We start from the raw sequence: 26,574 nt of genomic DNA, 5'->3' as shown, positions 1-26,574 counted from the left end.
ACATGGTGCGGAAGTGACTGAGTTTCACAGTCCTCCTCCTCCTCCTGGTGCTCCTCATGTGTTCTCCCCTATTTATTCATTCTCTTTCATTTTAAACCCAACTCAAAGCTGCCTTTTGTTAAATACACTTAGAAAAAGTGGTGGTCAAACCGCTAAATGATATCTTAGCTGAACATAACTTTGTTTTTTTTTCTCAAATATGTTTATTGTGCTTTTTATACATTAACATAAACACAACAATAAAACAATAACATCACTCAGTACAACATTGGTCTAGACAGTACACATTTGCATTTCACCTTCACCAATACAGTGAAAAGGAAGCCTCTTCCTTTTATAAAAAAATAAAATAAAAATAATAATAATAATAATAAAAATAAATAATAGAAATGACCAGGTCGTAAATACATTATTATGGGTAAGACACAAGTAAAGAGCCAAGGACGACACTCGAGAGCATTGAAGCCACCGTAGCGTTAGAAAAGTGGAGATATGGGGTCCAAATGTCCAAAAACTGTCCCTCTGAAGAGTAAAGCAGACAGGTCAGGTACTCAAGAGGAAAACGTTCCATAATTATCTTGTGCCAGTTCGATATAGTGGGGGGTTTGTCGCTTATAAGACGATGTTCTTCCTTGCTGCATATGTGATATTATACAGTCTGGTAGAGTTGGTATCCACTTTGTTGATAAGTTTTAATCTGGGTATCGTGACCTGAACTCGACTGAAACTGCTTCTCATGACATTTTAATGAAGAGAGATGCCGGTGATGCCTCTGTTCCTTTACTTTTGGATTTAACAGCAGCATTTGACATAGCTGATCATGATATTATGATTTACAGGTTAAAAACTTGGATCAACCCTGGCTTTTCTGACCACTTTGTGTCCCCATCTGTAGCTTTCCTCTGTGGTGTGCCCCAAGGCTCTGTTTTGGGACCCGTTTTGTTTGCACTGTATTTACTACTACTTGGACACCTTTAAAGAAGTATCATATCATTGTTATGCACATGATATCCATTAGTTCATTTATTTTTCTCCACACAATATCTATCTTACAAGATTGTATTGATGCCATAAAGAACTGGATGGCGACTAATTATCTTTCACTCAACACGGGGAAAACAGAAGTTCTTCTTTGGGCTTAACATCCTCGTTGGTTCAGTCCAAAGTCATAAATTTAGGTGTCACATTTGACCAGGCTGGTAGCTGGTAGCAGGCTGGTCTAAAAACATATCTATCGAGCAGATCACTGAGGTCCTCTGACCAGAACCTGTTGGTGGTTCCTCCTTCTAGATTGGAAACTAAAGGAGACCAGTTTGCTTTTAATTAGTGGATATTGTTGCCGTGTTTGTTAAGGTTTGTGAACCTTTGAAACCTTAGACATAACAATCATAACACATTACTAACTCTCATTTTGCTGAATTTCCTGTCACAGGTAAGGTCACCTTATCTGCAAACAGGTGAAAAAATAATGTAGAAATATAGTTTTGAGACTAAAATATTGGCAGAAAGTTGGCTGTTCTTAATGCTGGCTCTCCAAAAGCTTTAATTACACAAGAGGGAAACTTAGACTGCAATGTGGAACATCTTAGCTGACAACACGACAAATGTTTGCTTTTCTTGGTAGGAGATTGTACTGGTTGATAAACCAAAGCGCATGATGAAAACTTAAGAAGTATTTCTGTACTCATATGGATACTCCAGCCTGCATGTCCCAAAGGAGATATTTACCCCACAACACAAGATGTCCTCCTTCTGGTGACATTTGGGAAAAAGTCAAGGATCACCGAATTCATTATAAATCAGCCCCAGTGAAGCGTGATTATCTCCAGAAAATGTTATCAAAATCAGTCCTGTAGCTTTTTGAGGCATTTCAGTCTGAACCAAAGCTACAAACCTCATGTTCCACAGAGCATTCAGCATGGCTGGAATTAAATCTATTAACTTTTAATTATGCAAATCTGCATCTATTTAGCTGTGCATATGACAACTGAAAGTATTTTATCTGCATTTTTCCTTTATAAATTAATTAATTAATGTTTATTTTTAATGGATTTTTTTTTTTTTTTAATTTTTATTATTATTATTTTTATTATTTTTTTTTTATTTCTTTTTAATGATTTTATTGCCTTCTTGTGATTTTATGTAGCTGTGAAGCACTTTGAATTGCCTTGTGTATGAATTGTGCTCTATATAAATAAAATTGCCTTGCCTTGCCATGGGCAGAAAGGTGACGGCCAACTGAGACAGATGAGGGTTCGATAGATGAATTTCAAGAAAATATGAGAAGAAGTTGTGTGAGAGAAACATGAAAATGATCCTCCATCTTTGCATGTCTCAGATATAAATGATTGTGAAACTGCCTGAGGAAGAGAGACAATGCTGCTTTGTAGGTGCTGTAGTGATACCTGAGACCACCTCCTCTGTTCAATGATGGTTTTCCCAGTTTAGGCTTCCATGACTCCTCCCTCAAACCATCTGTCTTCTCTGCCCAAAATGTGTTCATAACTGTCCTCAAAAGAGTGTCCCTTTTCCTTGAGATGTAGGTTCACTGCTGACATGATGACTCTAATGACATGCACGCTGATCAGGGGATTCAGTGACTGTACAACCCTCTCTCCTTATAAGCTGATACTCCCCACCATCTAGTTTAGAACTGAAGAAGCCTTTTGGATGAGAGGTGAAACATCTTCAAGATCCAATAAGAAGTCCAGTTGCCCTTGTTGCCCTCCAGACTAAACATGGAGAAGCAGCATTTAGCTGTTATGCTGCAAACAAGTGGAACAAACTGAACAAACGTTTTAAATCCAGGTTAAAAACATTTCTTTTCTCATGTGTCTATGCATGCAATCTGCACGATATATTTTAACTTATCTAGATTGTTGCTTGTTTTTAAATTCATTTAAATGATTTTATTTGTTTCTCTTTATATTCTTTTTTGTATTTTAATGCTTCTTCCACTCCCTGCTGCAATGCTTTTATTTTACGTAAAGCACTTTGAACTGTTTGTACATGAAATGTGCTATACAAATAAATTTGATTTGATTTTATATGATTATTTAAGCTTTTAGGATTAAGATGACCTTGATGACTGAGAATCTTCCTCAACATTTTGTTGATGCTTCTGTTACATTTCTCAGACGCTCACATGGAATTTACTGTTGGCAAGTCTCCTGAGATTGGAAATCAAAGGAACAATTATACTGATTTTTCACTATACCTTTCAATAAAATGAATACATAAGTATAAAAATAAGTGTTAATGCACACTGCTGTTTATTGAATTAATCTCAACCTCCACTTTTAAACGGCTCGCTCCCTCTCACCACTAGATGCCACCATCTACTCATTCTTCACACCAGTTTTTGTTTTTTATTCTAATTCATCGAAATGTTGATGAACACTACATCCAGGTAGTTGAAAACTATGCTTCAAGGATATTCAATTTGATTGTAGATGTGGTGGAGCAGGGGTCAACATGTGTTTGTTTTCTTTGGGTAATTCATTTATATGAATTTAAACAAGTTTTATTTGATTTGAGTTTCTTTTGCTTTTTTGTTCTATTTGTATTTTTCCAGAAGGATGTAGGTAGGTACAAAAGATACAAAAATAGGTCTGTGAAATCCTAAACATCTAACTTTTTTTCTGTATTTCCTGAAAAGATCTTTTAACGATATATTCTTAAGTGATTGTACTTTTGATTTAAATTACATTGTGGCAGAAAACTAAAAAAAACCCAAAAATGTTAAAAACAAAATGTAGAATACGAATATCTGTTAAAAGTTCCATTATGACCTATAATTTGCTGCAAAAGGCACTGCTCTGTATCATTTTACTTTGTTTTCTGATTTTTGATCCACAATTATTAGCCTTCAGATACAGTTGTTACAATTCAATTCAATTCAAATTCAAATTCAAAAATACTTTATTTATCCCAGAGGGAAATTAAATTACTGGTGTAAATTTGGTATATCTTTTTATTTGGATGTAGGATAATAATTTATTGTTTTCTCATATAATTCATGGATATTTTTTATTTTATTATTGTCAGCAGTACAAACAATTATATTGAAATGAGAACTAATAGTAGTAAGCTGCCTTTTTCATCGTATATTTTTCTTTTTGTGACTTGCTTTCTCTTCTTTTGCTTAAGAAAAAGACGAGGAAGTTTGCCTATGTTGTCTAGATTAATCATATCTTCATACATTTATTATTTTTGTTTGAAATTGCAGGATTGAGCACGAGTTACACTTGAATGCAACGCACTTAATTGCATTTTTTTGTCTGTGGCTGTGAACGTACCACCACTCGCTCTCTACCCGCGAGCTGGGACCCGCCCCAGCCAATCAGCGGACATCCATATCAGCCAATCACAGGGGACGGCAGCTGAAGAGTGACCAATGGCGTGTCCGGAGTAGCGGGTAAGGGGGCGGGCGTTTCTTTGCACCAGGCTTCTCGATGCTTGGCTAACAATAGCCTGGGCTCGGCAAGTTTACTGTTAAAAAAGACACAGCGAGGAGGGCGACGGAGCAGAGTTTACCGATTACATGAGACCGTGTGTCCCGTTGGTGGAAATTTCCCTCACAGCACTCTGGGATTTACATTTTCTACCAGATAAGTGGTGAGTTTAACCTTCTGACTTTTTAATTTTTTAAAAAATAAACCGTTAAATTAGCCGTTGGTCTGCATTCCCTGCCCGGCTCAGTGCGCTGGGAATTAGAGGCTAATTTCCCTGAGAATAGGAAGGGGTTAATGGTTACTGTTGGCTGGAAGCACACTATTATCTCCTCGTTTTTGATATGCATCCATATTTTATAGCCAGCACCCTGCAGGCCCATCAACATGCACTTAGCGGACTTTAAGATAGTCACGGCCGGGTTATTACAGTCTGAGGCGTGGGTGCTGTGATGATTTTTTTTTTTTTATTATACCGGTTGCCTCCCAGTTCACCAGTTGGCTGTGCATGGTATGGGAGTTTTACTGGCGAACTGATGGCACGGCTGACCGAGTTCAAATGAATGAATGAATGAATGAATGAAATCCAGCCAGTTTTCGGTTTTCCATCCCTGAATGCCTTCAACTGGATTCATTAATCATTTGAAGCCTTTTAAACTGTGGTCCAAGGAAATAGATACTTTTAGCATTCAATGAAGACCTCTTTATGTGAGAAAATATCAAAAGTTGACACTTAGTCCAGGTTAGATATACTTTTCCAACTACACTGCGCTTGGATGCAGAAATCCACTGATATCCCCAGAGTTTTCTGGTTAAAATGGACTGTAATATGCCTAAAAGTCTGCCAACATGCAGTGTCCATTGGTGACTTCTCGGTGGGCTTTTTGCATCACCTGCTGTACCTTTGGTTGCAGTAAACTTCCCTCTTGTTTTCTGCTTTGTGCACAGCTATCTGCCTGAAATGCACTGTGGCTCTTGTTTCCACATGGCTCAGCAGAAATCGGTACACTTCTCCTGATCCTAGAGAGTTCACTCAGTGGTTTCGGCTGCCTGGACAGCACGTCCTTCTGCTGCATTGTATTGATTACAGACAGGCCAGAGCATCAATATTCATTTGATCTTTCTTTCAGCATTGATGGTTGGTTCTCCTCCCAGTTTTGCTTGTTGAGCCCTCAAACATGGCCTCATCTTTTAGTCCGTTACCCTGTTTTCTGTTTCCATATTTCAGTGCATATATTAGCAGGGCAGACATTAACCTTTGCTCACTGTTATAAGAAGTTCCTCTCTCAGTTTTATGGATTAGGTCTTTAATCGTTGATGTTCTTTATATTTTGCTTCCAAGCAGCCAGACTTTCTTGTAATCTTTTAAAGTGGTCTTGAGCAATAGTTCTCCAGGCTTTCTGAAGGTCCTTCAAAGTTTTTCTTTGGATATTTGCTGCTTTTTAACCCATTTTCATCCCATTTCTTGTACCTGACTACATTCAGAGGAATGTGTTTTTTATTTTTTTGTTCGTTAAGCCACTTGACACCTACCTATGTATCATTTATGCATAAAAAAAGACGTCTAACTCAAGGGATGAACCAGTGTTGTGTCGACACATAACAGACAACTTAGCAAAGAACCTGTTTTAAATTGTATCTTTAGGCACTTTGTTACCAGCAGTCTGTCACACAGACACATCATTTGTTCCCATTTCTTTAGTTTCCTCTATGAAAAACAGTAAAGATAACACAGTGTGACAGACAGAAAACAGGATTTCTGCAGCAACAGGGTGATTCCCAAAGAGCTGTTAGCTGAAAACTTGGCATATCTCAGCATGGTGTGCAGTGTGTCCTTAAAACATTTGAGGAAACTGGACAAGTGGAGGACAAAAGAAGAAGTGTCAGGCCTAAAGAACTATCTACAGCAGATGAACAGGATCTGAAAGTGATGTCCTTAAGAAAGAGGAAAACATCCAGCAAAGACCTGACACAGGAGCTGAGAGATGCATCTGGACCTTCAGCTGATCCATCTGCTGGTGGCCCAAGCCTCATCAGAAATGGGCTCCATGGAAGGGTGGCTGTCAGGAAGCCGTTCTTAAGGAAGGGAAACAGGGAGAAAAGGCTGAGCTGGGCCAAAGGACACAAGAAGTGGGCTGAAAATCAGTGGCAGCAGGTCTGATGGAGGGATGAATCCTCCCCAGAGCCCGGAGCTCAACATTACTGAAGCAGTGTGGGATCATGTTGGCAGAGAACGGAACAAAAGGCAGCCCACATCCAAAGAAGAGCTTTGGGATGTCCTTCAAGAAGCCTGGAGAACTATTCCTGAAGACTCCTTAAAGAAAGGACAGAAAGCTCATCGGAGAGGGTTCAGGCTGAGTTGGAGAATAAAGGAGCTCAGACCAAATATTCACTTATAAGGTTGTGAGAGCTGTTAAAACTCCGATTTTTACCTTTTGTCCTGTATGTGCACAAGTTTCCTGTTCTATTGGAAATAAAATAAATAAACGAGGGGTGACTCAAGACTTTTGCACAGTTCTGTAATGACAGATTTCTTAATAAAAACAGCATGCATTAAGATATAATTTGCTTTCTCCGTGTGTTTAATGTATCATTACTTTCAGTCCTATTTGAATGGAGACACCTTTTATTTTTTACAACTTGGATTATTTCCTGTTATCATGATATTTAAGATCTCACTCTACACTATGAGAAGAGTTATTTTAACACAAAGCTGAATCCTAACTTTTATCATAGTCCTGTAAATGAATTTCTTGAGCACCTTTTATTGGGCAATTAAAACAATTATTCACGTTAAATGTAATGGCTTTGTTGCTACATCTATAATATGTTTGTACTGCTTGGATGATAAATAAGGAGGTTAGTGGGAAACTATTTTGATACTTACCTATTTCCAGCTTTTCAAATGTTTCTCTGAATAAATATTCAAATCAGGACTGAATTAGATGAAATAAATATTTTAAGACTTTCCTCTGGACTTGCGCTTAAAGTTGGGAAGCAGTGTCGTGTACACATTATAAAGATGGAATCCTCAAAACAATGAGCGGTCCTTTAGAAGAAGGGCGCGTAAGGTGCACGTCTGATCCACCCCGCCTTGTGCTTTGATGTGTATTTAAGAATTTAAGAGATTAACATCAAGGGCATCACCCCTCAAACGAACAGGGAAGTCCGTTTTTTCCAGCTCGGCGAGCGTAGAAAACGGGTCAAATCGCATCTGTTCGTGAAGAGCGAAACTGAAATTTCTGAGTAGCAAAGAGCTCACGCTGGGTTATGGTTTAAGGGTGATGGCGACACAGTGGTTACCATGGAAACTGGGTGTGCCAAAAAGCTTCTTTTTCTTTTTTTTTTTTTTTTTTTTTTTTCTGTAATTTTATTGTCCCACGTGAAGCACGAGGCCACCCAGTTGTTGCTTTGACACCTCGACAGCATAAGGAAGGCAGGGAGGGGTTAATGACCCATTTGGTTCCTGTGGCTTTGGCTTGGCCTCTTAAGGAGGTGACAGACTGGTGTGTGTGTGTGTGTGTGTGTGTGTGTGTGTGTGTGTGTGTGCTCCTGTTGGCCGGTCTTTAGTCTCGGTCTCACCTGTCCATGAAGATATTTTTAACCCTGCGTCAGTTTGTTTGGACTCTGAGTTATTTTGACCCGCTGACCAACCAACAATACGAGCTGCTTCTTGTAAACCATTCAGACGGACACAATGCAGTTTCCACGCGCTCCAATAACGTGTTTTATTTCAATTTTCTGATGAAAACGAGGAAAAAAACTGTTTGTTTGAGAGCATATTCTTCTCACCTCACGCTTCAGGTTTGTTTGTGAGTAATATGAAGAAACGCACATGCTAAATTTAACTGCTTTACCTCAGACAAGTTGTCTTTTCTTTATAATAAAAGGACTTAACCAAGTAATATTTGAGTAGTCATTAATGTAAGTCTCATTCCCTGTGTTATCTTTAATTGCTCAAAACTTTAAAGAAGCTTTTTGACGACATCAAGCCTGTTTGAGGCCTTATAATTACACGTTTTGATTTCTTGATGAAACTTTGAAGTGTTTTAACACTTACATGTATGTATTTTGATAAGAAATAGACAAATGACTTCACCTTTTGTGCAGATGAACCCAACTAAAGTTGACATTAGTTGGTAAGCTTTGGATGTGCTGCTTGGCAGGTTTGTTACCCTTGGACAAAAGTACGCTGGCTGTTATCTTCTGTTTCCAGTCAAGGTCGTAGCTGCGAGATAGTGAATGTTTCCCTGGATGTTGAGCCGATTCTTTACGAGCAGACTGGTTCAGAGTCGGCGGTCTTTCTGGCATTACCAGTCTGTTTGGGCTTTTTTTGTACTATCAAAACAGTTTTAGGAATCGTGCAGTAAATTACATATGACATTTGGGCATATTCCTACAATCAATACTGAAATAAAGTGCTCATTACCATGAGTTTTTCTCTTCAGTGTGGACACTCACAAACCATACCAACATAAATAGTAATCCTGGCTGTGGAGCGGTCAGAAGCCTGCCAGCAGCAGAATAATGGATAGACTGTCTGCCTGGAAGGCTGCTGAGCACGCCGTCTAGACGAACCCCAACTGCACAAAACTACACGCACTCTTTTCTCTCCGTGAAACAGGCTGAATCCAGATGAAAGCTGTGATCCTGGATTAATTTTTTCAGCCCTGTCTTTGCACGATTTACTCTCCTCTGTTGATGTGAAGACAGCTAAAAGGAGGGATTTTGATGCATCTCTAAGCTGTTGATAGTACGGTTCGGGACCAGAAAGATGGTCCTAATACTGTGGGTTTAAGTACGATGCTATTCCGCCTGAATAGCACCGTCTTATTGCAAACTTCGCCACAGGTGGGACGATGCTTTTACAGATGGAGCTCTTTTCATTGATAATATTGGTTTAATTTGATTTGTTTAATTGGTCAGAAGTTTTCACACTTTGTTAAATTACAGGTTTGTTCTACTTCAACATAAAAACAGATTATTTCTGCTTTATTTGTGGAATCTCCAAGGATTGAACCATTCGATGAATATTTTAAGGCTTCAACATTGGTTATTAATGAAGGAATGTTTTTCTTAGTATTGAATCATTTGTAAAACGGCATCAACAGCTAACTTTAGGCATGAAATCATTAAGATAAGTTTATCAAACACTCAGAAAATGCATTAACAGTAGAATTTCTTGCAGTTTTCTGGTAACAGACACAAAGAACCCGAACATGAAAACCAGCCAATCATCCCACCCTAATCCCGTTCTGCCTCATGAGAGCTAACCTCATCGTGTGTGCGGAGCCCAGAAACCATATGGTGGAGGAACCACCCACTCATTGTGACCAGCCACACCTTGCAGTAACACACACTCAACTCAAACAAGCACAAGAATGAGAGCACGAGATCCAGATCAATGATTAACAGATAGAAATGGACAGCAGTGAAAGTGGACGCGGTGCATCAGGGCTGGTTTTTGTCACGGCTCAGCTTGGCAGCCGATGAGATCAACCAGCTGCGTGTTTGTGTGTTAGCGTGTGTGTGTTTTGTTGAATTTTTCTGCGCTTAAGTATTGCATTCACACTCTGTTGCCCTGCATCCCCTGGAGAAGCAGTGTGGATTACATCATCACATAATTACATACTGTAGATGTGTTTTGTGGGATTAACTCATGAGTGTGTGTTTTCATCATGTGACCGAAGTGAGCCCGTCACACTGTTTGGTTAACTGGGGTTTCTGCAGCGTTTCTGAGTGTAATAATGTGATAAACATGCAGCTCGCAGCATGTTTGGCCACACCGGGACCCACACAACATAAAGCAAATGGCTTATTTTAAATTTCAGGCTATAGACATTCTTTAATAACAGACTACACAGTTTACAGTTAATAAAAAGTTATCTTTGCCCCTAATTATCCTTATTAATGACTCTTCTTTCAGTTATTTCTTTTATTAATAATTTGTCAGAAAATCAGCCATAGCACAGTTTTTCCACAACCTTTGACCTGATTAACCTTTTTTTAACTGTAATGCTATATCCAAGTGGAGGAATCACATGACAAAAGAGAACAGAGGTGGGATTATTGATCACGATATCGAGTTTATTAATGCTGTCAGTTTCAAAAGGATTCTAATAATGAGTTTATTACAAAGTTACATAGAAACAACACGCTTTCTTCCCTTGTAATTGAATAAAAACTATGAATGTAAGACCAAATTCCTCAGTCGGCTGGTAGGTCCTCCTGTTATTTATTTCTCCTTTTCCCTTCTGGGTTTTCTTGGTGGCTGAGAACCAGCTCAGAGGTGCATTACTCCCACCTGGAGTGGGCTGAGGGACGCACAGCTGGCTCCACTGAAAATACCTCACGCTCATCACCGAGGCCGACTTAAATTTAATCGGGATCTAATCTTGTTTTATCATGTTTGGAACTTTTTGTTTGATAAACAACATGTATGTAACTCGCTTAAGTTACAGGAATTAAAGGTAGGGTAGGAGATCCTGGATTTTGAGTCCAGCGAAGCTGCATTTTGAAAATACACAGGTCAAAAGTCCCAACCCTTTTCTTTAGACTTCCCCCCCGAAGCCACGCCTCTAGAGTACATGCACGTGCAATGCTTGTTCACGAGCACGAAGGTGCACGAGTGCTGTTCTGACAGCAATCATCGATTGGTTTGGCTAACCTTTGCTAACTTTTTCTCATGGCGGATTCATAGGTAAGAAAATACCTTTCAACATCATAATGAACCGTTTAATAATGCTAGGTGCTAGCCAAGCTGGCTCTAGTTTAGCTTCCTGCCAAGCTTCTGGACGCGTAATTCGTTCACGGAGCAGGGTACGCACACGGGGGGGGAGGAGCAGATTGCAGTTTGATAGATGCATCAGAATCCAATCATCGTTAACGGTCCGTTCAGTATGATTGGATACTGTTTTTCCTGGATTGTTCGTTCTAGAGGCCACTAAAACTTTTAATTTTTGTGTCAAAACTTTTAATTAATTGGTTGCAATGGGGGTAGGAAGAGTATTTCAAGCAATATGTGAAAAAATGCTCCAGAAAAAGATCCCCTACCCCACCTTTAAGTTGGTGTTTTGGTTGTTTTCTGATCTTTTCACAACCCAAACGATTCATCGGTTCTTCTTTTGTCTTCAACTTGATTTTTCTATTTCTTATTTAAGAGAATTAAATATCACATGTTTAGTCACCGTTGAGAAACACACCATTCAAACCTCTCCCCTTCTACTGCTCAACAAGAGAAGACAAATAAGTTATTATTTCACAGCATTTATGGTCAAAGACACTGATAAATTCATACAACCCTTCAGATTTTATGTAAAAGTTCTCGTTCATCTGATGGAGCTCGGCTGTGTGGGCAGCAGGGAGGTGACGGCAGTCCTTTCCACATTATGTTGGTGTCGCTCACCTTTAAAAATGCTGCTGTGACATCAGCATCCGTAGAAAGTTAGAAAAATCTGAACATTTGAACAGTACGCCAGAGTATTAGGGTCACACTAAGGAAAAAGACATGAAAAGTGTTTCAAGAATAAAGTCAGAATAATGATGATATTAGTATTGTGCGCAGGTGTTACCATGGATACCGTTGCATTTTCTATTTCCAGCTGTTTCAGCTTAAAGAAAAGCATCAGAGTTTCTGAGGTTTCTCTTTATGAACGGACGCAATTTCTTTAAAGCACTTAAACTTATTATTCCTCTGAGTTCATGTGCTAAAAGAGAGAGAATTTCCTTGTTGATAAAACCTTGTCTGAAGTACAGTTTCACCAGGTATTTTATGCCTATTCGCTGATGCTGGTTTGATTTAAGCTTAATTATTTGACTTTAACCTTTTGAATTATTACAACTTTATTCTTTCGACTGTATTCTCAAAGTGTTGTGACCTTAATAGTGACCTTAATATTCCTCCGTAGAACACCTAGTGCTACAAAGTTGTAAAGTTCTTTCTATTCATTGCTACAATGATAGACTGATATTGTTTCTATGTGAAATACTTGCAAAGCTTCTGCAAAGCTTGGGGTCCTCTTCATTCCTTTTCTTCACACATTGCTCTGCTTTGAGCACTAAACTCACATTTTGGATGTCTTGCAGAACCCTAAAGGTAAAATAATCCCATTCATTCATTGTTGAAACGACAGACATGATCAATAAGGACCGTTTGTTTTCAACACCAGTGGATGGTGATTATCTTTTTGATTTCTTTGCATGTGATCAGTGCAGTTTGAATGTTTTTGTTTTATTGGACTCGATAAGCAACCTGAAGATAACACATTCACTTTGACCAGATATCAGCAGGTTAATCTTTATTAGAGCCAGCTGGAAGATGCACACGTCAGGAGATTATGTTCGATCTGGTTAAAGTGTAACAACATAATAACTCTGTGTTAGTTTCTGTTTCCACTGTGTGGAGGGAGGGGGAGTTCCTGCAGTGTATCCTGATATTTTCAAATACCAACATCATGATATCATTTTTACAGATATCATCCAGCGAAAACACTTCCAAATACCTCCAGACTGTAAGGCAGATGGCCTCTAAATCTTTTCTTCTCTCCCTTTCTCCTCTCTTCCCTCTTTTCCTCCTCTGTTCATCTTCCTCAGTGGGTCTCGTTTTGTACACATCTTTTTTGAGACCCTCCTACTCATTTTCACTCCATTCTTTCCTCCTGCTCTTCGTCCCCACGCTCTGTTGTTGAAGCTTTATCTTCTTTTTCTCCTCTTCACTCTTTCTTCATTGTTGCCTTTGTTCCTCATTTACCTCTTTTCAGTCTATCTGACGTACTCGGTGAAGCAACCGTAATACTATTATCTATTAATACCCCTTCATGTCTCCCTATCACAAGTCTCTCTTTTCCTCTCGTGCACTTGTTTTGCATCCTTCTCATCTGCTTTTGCCAGAGAGATCCTCTGATTCCCCATCCGTTTAAAGCAGCAGGGAATATTTTTAAACTAAAATGAAGGAAGTTGGCATGTTTTATCTGTAGCCCTTAAAAAATGGGATTAAAGGCAGTTAAAGAGCAGGGAAGGGTTATAAAATAAGTTATAATTTTTAATCTACCGTATATGTTAAAGAAAAAAAACCATCATCACAATGTTATTTTTATTGATATTTATTAATTGATCTTGATCGGGTTTGTTATTTCTGAAGGGTGATACCTTTTCAGGTTTATAAACAGATTGTTGTGTCTCCAACTGACGACAAAGTTTGCACGTTGTTATATCGGTTCTTCATCATTTTTCCTGAATCCAAACCACCTTTGGGTTTTATTGGTGGTTAAAAACTAGCTTACAGGTGCATTATCGCTACCTGGTGGTGGACTGGAGTGTGCTGAGTGATACACAGCTGAGAATGTCTCATGCTGAATTTAATTTTGTGATAGTTTCATCCCCCATCCATCCATTGTCATCCCAGACATCACTCTCCTCAGCAACACTCTCCAGCTCCTCCCGGGGGATCCCGAGGCGTTCCCAGGCCAGAGGGGACATAAAATCCCTCCAGTAAGACCTGCGTCTGCCCCGGGGTCTCCTCCCAGTAGGACACGCCCAGAAAACCTCCAAAGGGAAGCGACCAGGAGGCATCCTAAACAGACGAACCACCTCAGCTGACTCCTTTCAACGTGGAGGAGCAGCGGCTCAGAGTTGGTCAAACTCCTCCCCCTATCTGTACAGCTGAGCCCAGCCAGCCTCTGGAAACTCATTTCAGTCGCTCGTATCTGCAGTCTTGTTCTTTGGGTCACTACCCAGATCTTATCCCTCATTCCTAGTTAATGGATACACATGAAATGCATCTCTGACTGCTCCATTACTGAAAAGTCTTGGAACACAACAGTCCTTGAAACGTAATTTAATTAAAAACTAAGGTAAAACTAAAATTACCCCGGGGCGCCTGCTTAACTAGTTGAGCTGTACGGCGCCCCAAGGTAATTTTATTTAGTCCATTTACAGAGACTGTAGTTCTTCAACGACTCCGAGGCCTTTGCTGCATGTGTTTCTCCGACTGTCTTCTGTCAAATAAAGGCCACCAGCGCCTTAAAAGAAGATTTTTAGGACTCTTGAACTGACTGTTTCCAGTTTCCAGCTAATCTTGCATGGTTTGAAGAAAGAAACTGTTCACCAACATTTACAAAATAAATCCAATTTGAGGCTGCCACATGACACCCCACATGGGGGTTGCTTATCAAATTTAGAAGTTAAGTTCTGTCAAAGTCTTCTCAACAAAGGGGCTTCACAAAGGTCTTTGTTACCCTGACTTATTTAGATTCACCTCCTCACAAAAATGTGAAGGTGACTATAACACCGTTTTGTGTTGTCAAGATTAAATTTAATTAAATGAAAACACACTTTATCCACCCCAAGGTGAATTAAAATGTTAATACTGCTGGTGGGAATGACCTCCTGTATTGTTCTGTGTGAGGTTCGGGATCCATATTAAACAAAAGGAAAAATTCTTGTTTTTATTCATGTTTTTTAAGTGAAACTGCAGCTAAAATGTGTCTTTAGGCCATAAACTCGGTCTGGGGCCTCCTGTCTTTAACAAGAATAAACAGCAAGGCTGTCCATTTACATCACATTTAACTGCTATTACGTGGCTGTTTGAAATCTTCATCTTAACAGGTGGAATTACAGTTTTCAGCTATCTTTGAATGAAAATAATCGTCTTCATATTTCACTGCATGTGAGATGTTGTGTTGCTTCACTGAATGTCAGATTATTGGAGTTTAAAAGATTTGTGTTATCAGTTGGAAGCATAAACCTTTTTTTAAAGAGAAAAATATGCAAATGAAAGCAGCTTTATTGGGAATTTGGCTGCGTTAATATACACTTACACTTTAGTGTTTTACAAAAAGACATAAAAAGGGACGCTTTGAGGCGTGTGAGGGAACGGCGAGCTCATTTGAGTCTAGTTTAGCGTATCCACGACTCGTGATTCAGTCCCCAGCTGCAGTATCCGGTCCAACATTATCTTTGGGCAGTCTAACATGATGTTTCTATGCAATTTGTTTGTTTGTTTCCTCAGTTCTGAAACCGTTTCTTTTGAATGAATTTTAATAAGTTGGATTATAATTTGGTTGAATTGGTCTGTGTCTTTGAAGTGGTTTGAGAGGACATTTGAGGTGACTTGTGTTGTATTGGTCAGACTTACACAATGATTCATTCTTTTCTGACGACATGTAAACATACTGAGTGTCGCCTTGAGCGGGCAGGTGGGACAACATCTCTAAAAGAAACCTGAATTTCTCATCCCTTATTTTCATGCATCTCCTTTCATAGCTTGTTTGCTCTCCGGTCCAGTAGCAGCCCCCCCCCTCTTTCTGTGCTCTCCCCTCGGGGGGGATGTTTCATGCTGTGTTCTCACCTCTGTTTTAACAGGGCGACAGAAACAACACCCTTCTCCCTGTCGGACATACTCACCAGGTTTTAAATATGGTCAGTCAAGTGTGTCAGCTTGTCCTCTACTTGCACTCTGCCTACTATTGAAAATATTTTCACAATGAGGAGAAAACCGGTCTCAGCTTTGGTGACATTTGACACGTCGAGAACTGTAAAAGAATCCCTGTTATTGATACTAAGGTCTAAGGTTCTGCTTTATTTTCTAGAGAAATGACAAATAACTGTAGTTTATCAACAGAAAATGCTTTTTCATATGTGATTATTAGCTTTTCTTAAATATTTATTGGCTGAGTAGACTTCCAGAGAGTGTGTACATCAACACCAGCTGCTTTAGTCTTCATCGGGTGTCGGCATGTTCAGTTGGAGTAATTAAGCTTGCAGCCATGAAACACAATAACTCATCATGCATCTGTCACACACTTTACATGCACAGGTAGTCCGACTTGTTTGAGTGCGTTTGGCCTCACAGGTAGGGCAGAAGGCAGGTCGGGTGGAACAAAGCCGGTTTAGAGAGCGACATGTTGGATTTTCGTGCTGATCCTCGTGTTGTCGTAGTTGTTGCTGCTTCAGTCTTAACTTGAACAGACAAAGCTAATTTGGAGCTAAACCTATTTGGCCTTTTCCTCTAGCAATGGAGCTAATGTTGATGACAACATTGGACTACTACCAGCAGATTATTAAAAAATTATTCTTAATACACGTTCAGTCGACTCACATTCTGGTTTTATTGAATTAGAAATAAATTCAACAAACACTTAATTGAGTTTGGTCAGCGGAGAAAGCAATACGCATTCATGTATGAATTAGTCATGCATACAATACACAATCCATGTGCACAAATGAGCCATTTATGATTTAAGTTGTAAATTATGTGCTGTGCTTTAACAATGTCATAAAACTGTGAAGTGTGGATGTTTTTATGCTCACAGGTGGTGATTTTCCACCTCCACCGTATAGCAGCGGTTCGGTTTCCTCTGAACCTCGGCTGAGGTCGTACAATAAATTCAGCATCAGTGGCATCGGTTCTGTTGTGGTATTGACTCATTTAAGTGGTTAAGGACATCGTTAGACCTGCTGGGAAACGCTTACCAAACATACAAGCCCTGCCGCAGTGCAGCAGATGATCAGATTTGAGTCTAATTGAGTCTAATGAACCTCTGACATTTGGGATTGTAGGATATGTTAAAGGGAATTTAATCCAATCACCACTTCTGTCAACATTTCCACCGTCCCCCTTTAACTTGCTGGAGTAGCAGCACGCACATGAAGCAAGCCACACATAAAGGTGGCAACATGTTGACCTTTGACCTGTTGTTTAGAGATGCCTTAATAAGCCGTAATCTTGACCTGCATGTGCACAAGCTTCTGGCTGATGGCAGGACAGTCTGTGCGTGCATGTGCTTTCTCGCAGTAAGGTGTGAATGCGTGGACAGCTGCAGGCTGACAGTCGCCTCCTGCCCCCCCCTGTTTGCCCTCCCCAACACACTGTACTCTCACAGATGGCTTCTTCTCCACTTATAAAACAGCACTGTTTGTCTTAAGGGATGTGAGGACCCTCCTTATTAAAAAACAAAGGGGGTAAAAAAGGACAGGGGTGATATGTTTTTTGGTTGATGTCGTGAGAGGCAGATTTCTTTTAAGCTAAGCGGGGGAAAACATGACCAGTACAAATGATTTGTAATGATTATTTAAACATTTTCCTTCATTCAATCCATTAGTCTCTTTACATACGTTCTCTCTGTGGCCATCTTAAGGGTCTTTGTCAGTTTTGTTTTCGACTCTGCTCACTTACAGACTATAAAGATGTGATTTTATTCAGGGTCATAAAATGCTAACAACCCAGGAAGCGCTGCCATTGCTTGTCTGCTAGCCTTTTGTTTCCTGTAAATCGGGTCTGTTTAATACTGGCGCAGATGTCTGACAACGGAAAAGAAAGCTATATAAATAACAACATTGAGAGCTGATCTACAGTCTGCTGACCAAAGGTCTTTTATTAGCAGGTTGAGAGGCTGAAGTTGTTCTGATGGTGACAGCGTGCTGAAAGGTGTGTTATAACAGCTGTCTGTCTCCTTCTGTTCAGGTTGCGGGTTGAATCTGCGCGCTTCCCTTTATAGAAGTAACCAAGACGCAACATTGACAGGTAAGCCGGCCTGGCGAGGTCCATCAGCCGCTCAGTTCTGTGCTGTAATGCTGACCCTGACCCTTTCACAGGGGAACTGTAGCAGTGAAACAGCCGCATTGTGACCGAGGTGCATGTGAATGTTGCTGACTCAAGAATTTGACACTTACTGGAAGAAGTTAGCAGATTTAAACTGGGTTAATGGATCTGCTGGAATTTATGTCACTCTGATTTAGTGGGAATAAGAGGCTTTTATGTGAGGGATTTTATTTGTCATATTTGCATTTGACACGACATTTGAACATATTTGTGAATTAATAACTATTCATACTGACTAATACTTTATTAATGACAGAAAGGGACATTATTTTGCAGCATAAATAATCAATAACAGCTAATTCATCATTAGCCATTGTGGAAAAAGTATTTGCGTTATTGCTGCTTTGCAGGAAAGACCTCCGGTACCTTTTTAAACGTCTTCAGGTTTTTCAAAGGCCCTTAAAAGTGATCGAGCCTGGTTCTATTGTGTGACCTACTAATGTCTAAAGAACAGGGCAGATTTAGCAGATAAAGTCAGTTGAAGTGTGAAATGCCTTCTCTGGAGTCGCGTGTCAGGACTGCAGCGCTCGTCTCCCTTGGCACTCTGGGAGGAGGTTGAGCAAACGACCCCCCAAAAGACCCCGATTGTCATATCTAAAGAATCTTGAGGTTGAAATAGAGTCTGAAGTCTGTAAATTAGCCTGAAGACTTGCAGAGAACTGGATAAGGTGCCACATTAAAGACATTTCTGGTTAAACATGCAGCAGAAAATCAGTGGACAATCTTTAGGTGCAATAGAGGGAACACTAGTGTTCACATCTTGTAAGGTGACTGTAATGAGACCATGCCTTTAATGGCTCCCAGCATGCATTGCGGCCTGCATTATTCATGGCTTTGCCAGGGGTGGAGTCTGACAGCTGGTAGATCAGAGATGGAGCAGCCCCCTCAGCGCACCTTTGTGTTTGTGTTTTTGGAAAGGGGGAGGAGATGAGAAAGAGGTGGAGTTACTGTCCTCTTACTCAGAGGTCCGTTCATGCATTTTTAATGTATTTTTGAATGCATCATTCATGCACGTGTTTGAGCTCAGAATATTTGTCATTTCCAAATTAAGACCTACAGAAAGCACAAAATATCCTGTTATGATGAGTAGAAAGTACGGTTCAGATGAGTAGTAAACTGTTTCTATAATATGGTTGCAAGTAGTTGCATTTTTTTTTATCAGTTCTGGACATTGATTTACAGCATTTTCCCCTCATAGCTTTTTACAACGTGGGAGACGGTTAATGGACACACTCAGCTGTGAGATGAGGGTCACGTGATCACTAAGTTTTAGACAACTGGAGACATCAGCGGACTTATTTTTGGCAATATTATCACTCCTTTTTAAAGTTTTAAAGCAAAGGGGGAAAAAAGGCAATTTAAGTTCTTGTTTCCTACGTGATGTTTATTTATCATTAACTGTAATTTGAACGCAGCAATAGTTTTTAAATCGATCACGAGAAACTAAGGCTCTGTTTACATTAATTCATTTCACCATTTCTTTGTGTCGGCGTCTTGCAAACTATTTACATTTACACTGAAACGGGGATCGGCTGATTCGCTAGTCACATGACTAATCAGCCATCACATCACATGATCGCCCTTGCTTTATTATTTATTATGCTTTATTCTTTATTATTTATTCTTTGGCGACAACAACTTGGTCCACGAAATTGTCCCACCATGCGCTGCTTCTTCCCGGTCTAACCCAAAAGCGGCGCTCCGTACGGCTTGCGTTGCTGCAGTGGCTGGGTTCTCATCATAAAAGCTTGTTGAATCTGGCGCCTCCTTGCCACGTATTGTTGTGCACAGCGTACTACCAGCAGTAGGACATGGAGCAGGCTCCCATGCTGATCGTGGTTGTCCATGATTTCCATATTCTTCTCGATGACACGAATAGAAAGGAAGTGTGTAACTGAAGTGAAGCCCGCCTGTTTGTTTTTAGTTTCCCAGCACTCAAGTCACATGACCAACGATACCAGCCTAGCGAATCAGGGAGGAGTACGTCCGCAGTATAGAGCTCAGCACTGCGGATCCCCGTTTCTCCCCGTTTACAACTGCTAAAATCAGCATCGTATGCGAATGCTTACGTGGGCTCCGGCGTCTTTGAATCCTTCCACCTATGAAGTCGTATTCCAGTATTTTAATGTAAATGGACAGTGCATCCGCGATAGAAACGATATAGAAACAGATTAGTATAAATGGCACCTGACTTCAAATCCTTGAAAACTAACCCAGAGACGATGTGGTGACACTGTAAAAGCCGTCAAAGAAAGAAAAAGGTCAGCAGTCGCAAAATGGGAGAACAGGTTAGACTGTTAGTGGGAGTATTTTTGTTTTTATGACCTTTGTCTTGTTAGTTATAAATAAAATGACTGATAACACTTATCTCTTAACGAGTCATTTTGCTGCCTCAAAGCTCCAGAATATAGATATTTTTAACCCTGATGAGGCAGCAAACAACAGCTTACTTTGTGAAGATGGTTTTGCCACAGTGTGCATCCTCTCTTCTCTGTCGGAGTATGAATAACGCTCGTTTGTTTGGTCATAATTATTCCCTAAAGGGAGAGGGACTCAGTCTGAATCCAAATTGGCTCATTTTGCCTGAGATAGATTTATGAAATGTTTGAAAGGCTGCACCTTATGTGTTTTGGTCCTATTTTTACCCCTTTTAATCAAGACCTGGGTCCTCAATCAGGCTGGGCCCACACTGCGTTCAGTGGGGGGATGCTGTGCATTGCAGCAGGCTTCTGGTCTGTGCCGCCATCATTCTGAGGCAGAAGCAGAGTTGGAACCGTGAAATGAAAACCAAACATTTACTGCTGAATAACCTATGCTGCATCACGCTGGTCCCTGTGTTGGTTTCCTGCCTCACTCTTCTTCTGCTCCTCTGTTTCGGATCATGTCTGTTTAACCTCTGGCCCCTTTAAAAACACGGTCTGACTCCTTTAGACTCTTCCTGATCAGATCTCTTTGTGCATTGACTTGTGTTAAAAAGATTTTTCTGTTCTGTTTCAGTTGCACACCAAACTGACACGCAGCCCTCACGTCGCCAGCATCTGAACAAACAAAATGGCGCTTGACCACACCGCACAGACGGGTTGCAACTTCTGGCCAGGCCGTGCAATCAATGCCCGCACCAAAAGACGGCTCAATAAGGGGGTGGTGATACGTGCTTTACACAATGAGGGAAACCAGAAAACCATGTTGAAATTGTGTGGCGTGTTTAATTAGCAGTTTGCCTTCTCGTGCACCCATTTGCTACAACGAACAGCCCCTCAGATCGAACTTTCTCACTGAGGCATGCGATGACACACTAAAAATACAAGAAGCAGATGTTCATCATTGCACCAGACTCTGAGTGACACGTATTTATTGTCTAATTATAAATGTTTAAGTTGAGAATGAGCTTATGCGTGTGCAGTGCAGAGACGTTACAGTGAGTTTCGTGCATGTAATAACTTTGAGTCGGGAGTACCACTGCCTCCAGCTGTGTGTGTAATCCGAAGTTGATGGATTATGTGTGTTGTCAGCGTTTTCAGGGCTGGGCTGAGCTCATTCTAGCCTTGGAAGAATCACATTTCACTCAGTTCACACGCTCAAACATCCATACATGGATCCACCCTGTATAAAATCTGGACATAAAAAGAAAAAAAATTATTTGCGGTTATTTTATATATATATATATATATATATATATATATTATTATATGTGTTTCTCCAGCAAAGCAGCTGAACTCCTTTAGAGATGATGCACCTATGTCTGTATACCACCTAGACTCAGCCCTTGAGTGGCGAAACGTTCAACACGGCTGCTTACGTGGTTTGTCATGGGATTGGGAGTATAACCAATTAATATCTGGCCATAATTTCCTCATGTTTATGTTTAAATTAACCTCATTTTCAAACCTGGAAAATTAGCAAAGCAAAACCCGATTGGTCGGACATCAAAGAAGAAGGATTTGTCAGCGAAATTAAGGTGACAAAAGAGTCGACATTCTGGATGTGTAGAGATTTTTATTTTATTCAGGGTTTTGTGAAGACGACCGTAAACATGGACAAAATGAAAGTATAGTACAGAATCTGAGAGAGAAAATGTGTTCCCTGCAGATCCAGCTGGCTCTCAGGTTTCGTAAAAAGAAAACCTCAGAGTGGTCGCACTTCTGATGACATCACACGCATCCCCTCCATTTTATTGTAATGTAGCAGAGCACACACCAAAGCTCCGCATTTATGCCTGAAAGTTGAGAAAGCAGACGTCAGTAAAAGGTTACGAGATGTTTGATGTGAGCAGAGATGGATGGTGTTGCACCCTCTCTGCTTCTCAGCCAAAACTATCTGCCTGGTTCATGGGGGGAATTGTCTGTGATGGCTGAGGTGAGGAGGATAAAATGCATGTCCACTGAGGCTTGCAGGGGGGGTTCACCAGCCTTTCTGCTTTGTTTTTTCAACTAGGTTCCTTTTTTAATCAAGTAAAAGTTTAACTTTTTTAAACTCTGGTCCCGCAGACATAGCTGTAAGAATCAGGTATGATTAAAAACTCTTTATGTTCCCACTTCCCCCTTCCTCCTCTGTTTACCAGTGTGTCTCTCACTCATCTTGTTTTCTGCTCTTTCACTGCGTCTCTCCCCCTGCTGCTCCCCTTACTCTCCATTTTTTTTGTACTCTTTTTGTCTCGGCCTTCTTTTCACACTCGCCTCCTTTGTTGGAAAACTCGGACTGTTTGGATTCCTGCTTCATTCTTCTTTTCATTCAATCTCTTTAAAAATCTTTTGAAAATTACTGCTTCCCTCACATACTTACACACACACACACACACACACACATTCACATGATGAATAGATGTAAGCAGAAAATTCTCTGGAGAGATTAAACAGCGTGAGGGCTGAGGAGACGAGTAAAACACAGAGAAAAACGGCGGTAAAAAGACACAGCGACACTGTCACTGACAGCTTAAATGCATCCGTGTGAGTTACTTCTATCAAGAAATCTCCCTCAAAAAGCAAGAATGAAGGGGACACGCCCTGAACCGTGTGTAAAATGTTATAGAAAATACACCCACACACTCTTGCAGCTTCATATTGACCGGACTGTAAAAACCTCATTCCCCATGACTGTATCCATTGGACCTCACGGCTGATTTATCTGCTTTACCCCAGTGTTTGTGTGTGTTGAGGATGGACTACTTGCCGCTTCGGGCACTGCAGTGCACCCTGGGAACGCATCAAATGCTACACATTGTCCTCTTCCGTTCAGTCTTGCCCCCTTTACATCTTTGCCTACAGTTTTCTCTTGTTGTTCAGATCTAAACGGATCGGTGACTGGGGATTGTATGGACTGAACAGATCCACTCTCCTTCTGATCCTCTGTTCACTGAACCTCTTTGCTGCTCTTCTCTGCAGCAGCTGGGACGCTTAACGCTTTATTGTGCAACTTCTACAAGTGAAAAGTGTGTAAATGTGGGAAATGTTCCTGGATGTCCTGATGCAGGAGCACAGATAGATGTGTATTCTCCTCCCTGTTTGTAGTTATCAGAAGAAACTGATAACAGAACATTTTTAATCAAAGCCGATCATTCGTTTCACTGTTTTATGTCACAAATGTTCAAATTTGGACACGTCAGCTTTGAAATATTAACATTCGTAATGTGCAGCTCTGAATTCAACAGAAATAATTAACATTTAAGTAAATATTATCACTCTTAACTAATGTTAAGCACTTGTATTATTTGCTGCTTCTCTACTTTATCTTCTGTCTAATTTTTTTCCATCTTTGCTTTGCTCATTTCTAATCTCCATTTCCTTCCTCCCCTCCCTTTCCCCCTCTGTCCTGGTATTTTCAAGCTTTTCCAGCTTCAGCCCCTATTTTTCCTGTAAAACCAGCCAGGTCCTTTGCTGTGTTCCCATCACCACAGACGGTGAGTCAACACTGACCAGCAAGAGCCTCTGATTCACACCTTTAGCATTATGTCAGACTCACAGTCAGAGAGTTTATTTTCTGATTATGTGTAAAATCAACCGTCCGTGTGTCACAAAAATGAAGAAAATGTCTTTTTATCACAACTAAATTTGTGAATTAATCTTTTTATGACCGTCCATGACTCCAAACACATATTTCTGTATAGTTAAAGTAAAATTTATACCTTTCTGTCTGTATTTCCCCCTCCAGTCATTCAGTTTCCTGTAAAACAGACAGCGGATCAATCACAGACTGAGTCGTAGTCACAGAACCTGACCGAGAAGGTCTTTAGTTTGATAGTCTTCATACGTCACACTTTTCTGTTGTGTTTTGATCAGGACAACATATCGAGGTGTTATTCAAGTTGCTGGAAAACACTTTGCACCGCTTCCCTTTTGATGTAATGTCAAGGATTCAAGGAATTTACAGCTGCCGGGACATTTCTCAGACAATGAAAGCTTGTTCTCAAAATGCAGCTACAAATGAACCTGCTATAAAAAGAAACATCTGGGCAAAAATGCCAGAAGGAATAATGTGTTTCCAGCTTGATATTATGAAGATAAATGTGCAAAGATGTGAAAAATGTGACGCTCTTTCTCTGTATTGAACCATCAGCCTTCATCAGACAATCTGCTGTACCAGCTGAACCACTGGATTACATAACATTTGTTTAATTATGCTAATTCAACCCCTTTATTTTTGTACCTGTGGGCATGCAGCCATCACAGGTGGTTGTAACTCCAACTCATTAAACAGAGTAAATCTGCCAGTTTACATAAACCAAGTCTCACATGTCCCTCGTTGATTTCTGAGCCAAATCACAACAAATTCAATCTCAGGATACAGTCCAACTAAAATCCTCTTTACTGTTATTATTTAAATCTGAAATAAACAGGATCCAAATTAGTGATCGATTCATGACATGCCACTTGTTTTACGTTTGCGCGACATGACAGGAAAGCAATGAGATAACCGAGTTAAAGGCACTTTATTCGTTTTTCCTTTAAACACTTTCCTCGGGTCAAACTGAAGGCCAGTGAGCTTTTCTTCTAATTTGTCTTAAGGGATGTACAGAGCTGGAACATCAGGTCCCCCTCTAGGGGGGCTTGTGGTTACCTTGTAGTCCATGTCAGTATTGATTATATGAGGCTCTGCATGTGTAAGTACGTTTGAGTGTCTTAGCCCTTTATTGGATTTTGTCGTGTACAGTATGTACAGTGTGTTGTGTCACGCTGGAGTCCATGTTGGTGATTATTCTTTAGTTAAATGTCCTTGATCTGCTGTGAGTATCAAATATCAGTCACTGAGATGCCTGAAACCACGATTTAACAGAATATATAAGTCTGTAACTCACCGTTACGTTTAGACATTGTTTGACTGTTTAAACCTTTTGCTTCAGAAGATGGCAGAAAAGCTTAAAAAAACGGTCAAAATATCCTCCAACAAGTAAATCCAGAACTCAAACATATTCAATTTAATATCATGTGAGATCAATAAAAAGAGCAAATTCTTACGTTTGTTTCCTGTTTGTTTTCTCAACTTCTCATCGTACGTCTGACTGAAAAATCTCATGAAAACGCTGAAAGTCTTGTATGTTGCTCAGTGACCTTGAATTCACATTTTCTCTTTCTACCTTTTTTTTTCATGCTCTGTTGGTTTAAAGTCTTATTCTTGCCCTGAGGATTGGTTCGTGTCAAGATAATTTCCCTTCAAACCAAGCGCTCTGCTTTTATTTCTGTTTCTTTTTCTATATTAAATCAGGCTTTGCTCAGCTGAGCTTTATTATGAAGTTTTGCCCACTAACAAGAAACATGACATCAGACCCTGGCTGTATGAACAGTTTAATATCGCAGGACTGTCAGTTTGAATAGTTTCTGGTTTAGCAGTGAGAGGAAACACGAGACGGCAGACAGACGGATGCAAGCTGAACAGAGGAGGCACCAAGTTCCTCCAGGTAACAGAAAGCATCTCACGTGCTGCGTTTAGCCCAAAGAAGTAGTTATTCTGCAGAATCTAAACGTTTTAAGGTAGGAAATCACGATTTAATGTCTAAAAACAGAATTTGATGTCTGTAGCCCCTTTCACACTGAGACCCGCTACCTTAGCGGGTCCAAATTGCACCTCCGACCCACGTCGAGCAATGTGAACGCTTGGCGTGTTGGTGACCCGTGTCGCCTGAAGCCGAGTTCAGGGGGCGTTGCCTAATGGCAGAGCGTCACACGAAACACAGAAAATGCTGGGCGTGTACACTGACGTAGGCACAAGCCATGCGTCGGAGGTAGGGTTAAATACAGAGTGGCTTCCTCCCCAGATGGCGTGGCACATGTCAAAATATGGCCCGTCCTCTCGCCCTCTGCCACTCCTGCCGTTGTGGTCATTAACAACATGGAACTTTTTCCTCATGGCCTTCAGTTTGTTGGTCACCTGCGTCTTGCTGCGTGGGAAACCGCGCTCTCCCATCTTTCTCGCCAGCCCTTCCAGCAGAGGTCCATCTTTCACCGTCCCCGAAATGTGGCGGAAAATAACGTCCTCTGCTCGGAGGCTGAGGAGCTCGCGGACCTCCTTGTCTCTCCAGTTGGCCATCTT

General features: G+C 40.5%; 1 protein-coding gene across 2 annotated transcripts in view; it reads left to right on the top strand.

Moving 5' to 3' along the window:
- The first annotated feature begins 4,492 nt into the window (after window positions 1–4,492).
- Window positions 4,493–26,574, top strand: part of pak1 (p21 protein (Cdc42/Rac)-activated kinase 1) — a 61,204-nt gene continuing 39,122 nt past the window's right edge. The window contains exons 1-2 of one of the 2 annotated variants that reach the window (XM_075472978.1): window positions 4,493–4,617; window positions 17,914–17,973. The gene's annotated coding sequence lies outside the window, so the exon portion shown is untranslated. The remainder of the gene's footprint in view (window positions 4,618–17,913; window positions 17,974–26,574) is intronic. The other variant, XM_075472980.1, reaches the window with a different exon arrangement.

The sequence above is a fragment of the Odontesthes bonariensis genome, chromosome 9 (genome assembly GCF_027942865.1).
Source record: "Odontesthes bonariensis isolate fOdoBon6 chromosome 9, fOdoBon6.hap1, whole genome shotgun sequence".
NCBI classification, from domain to species: Eukaryota; Metazoa; Chordata; class Actinopteri; order Atheriniformes; family Atherinopsidae; genus Odontesthes; species Odontesthes bonariensis.
This window is presented reverse-complemented; position numbering and strand designations above follow the sequence as displayed.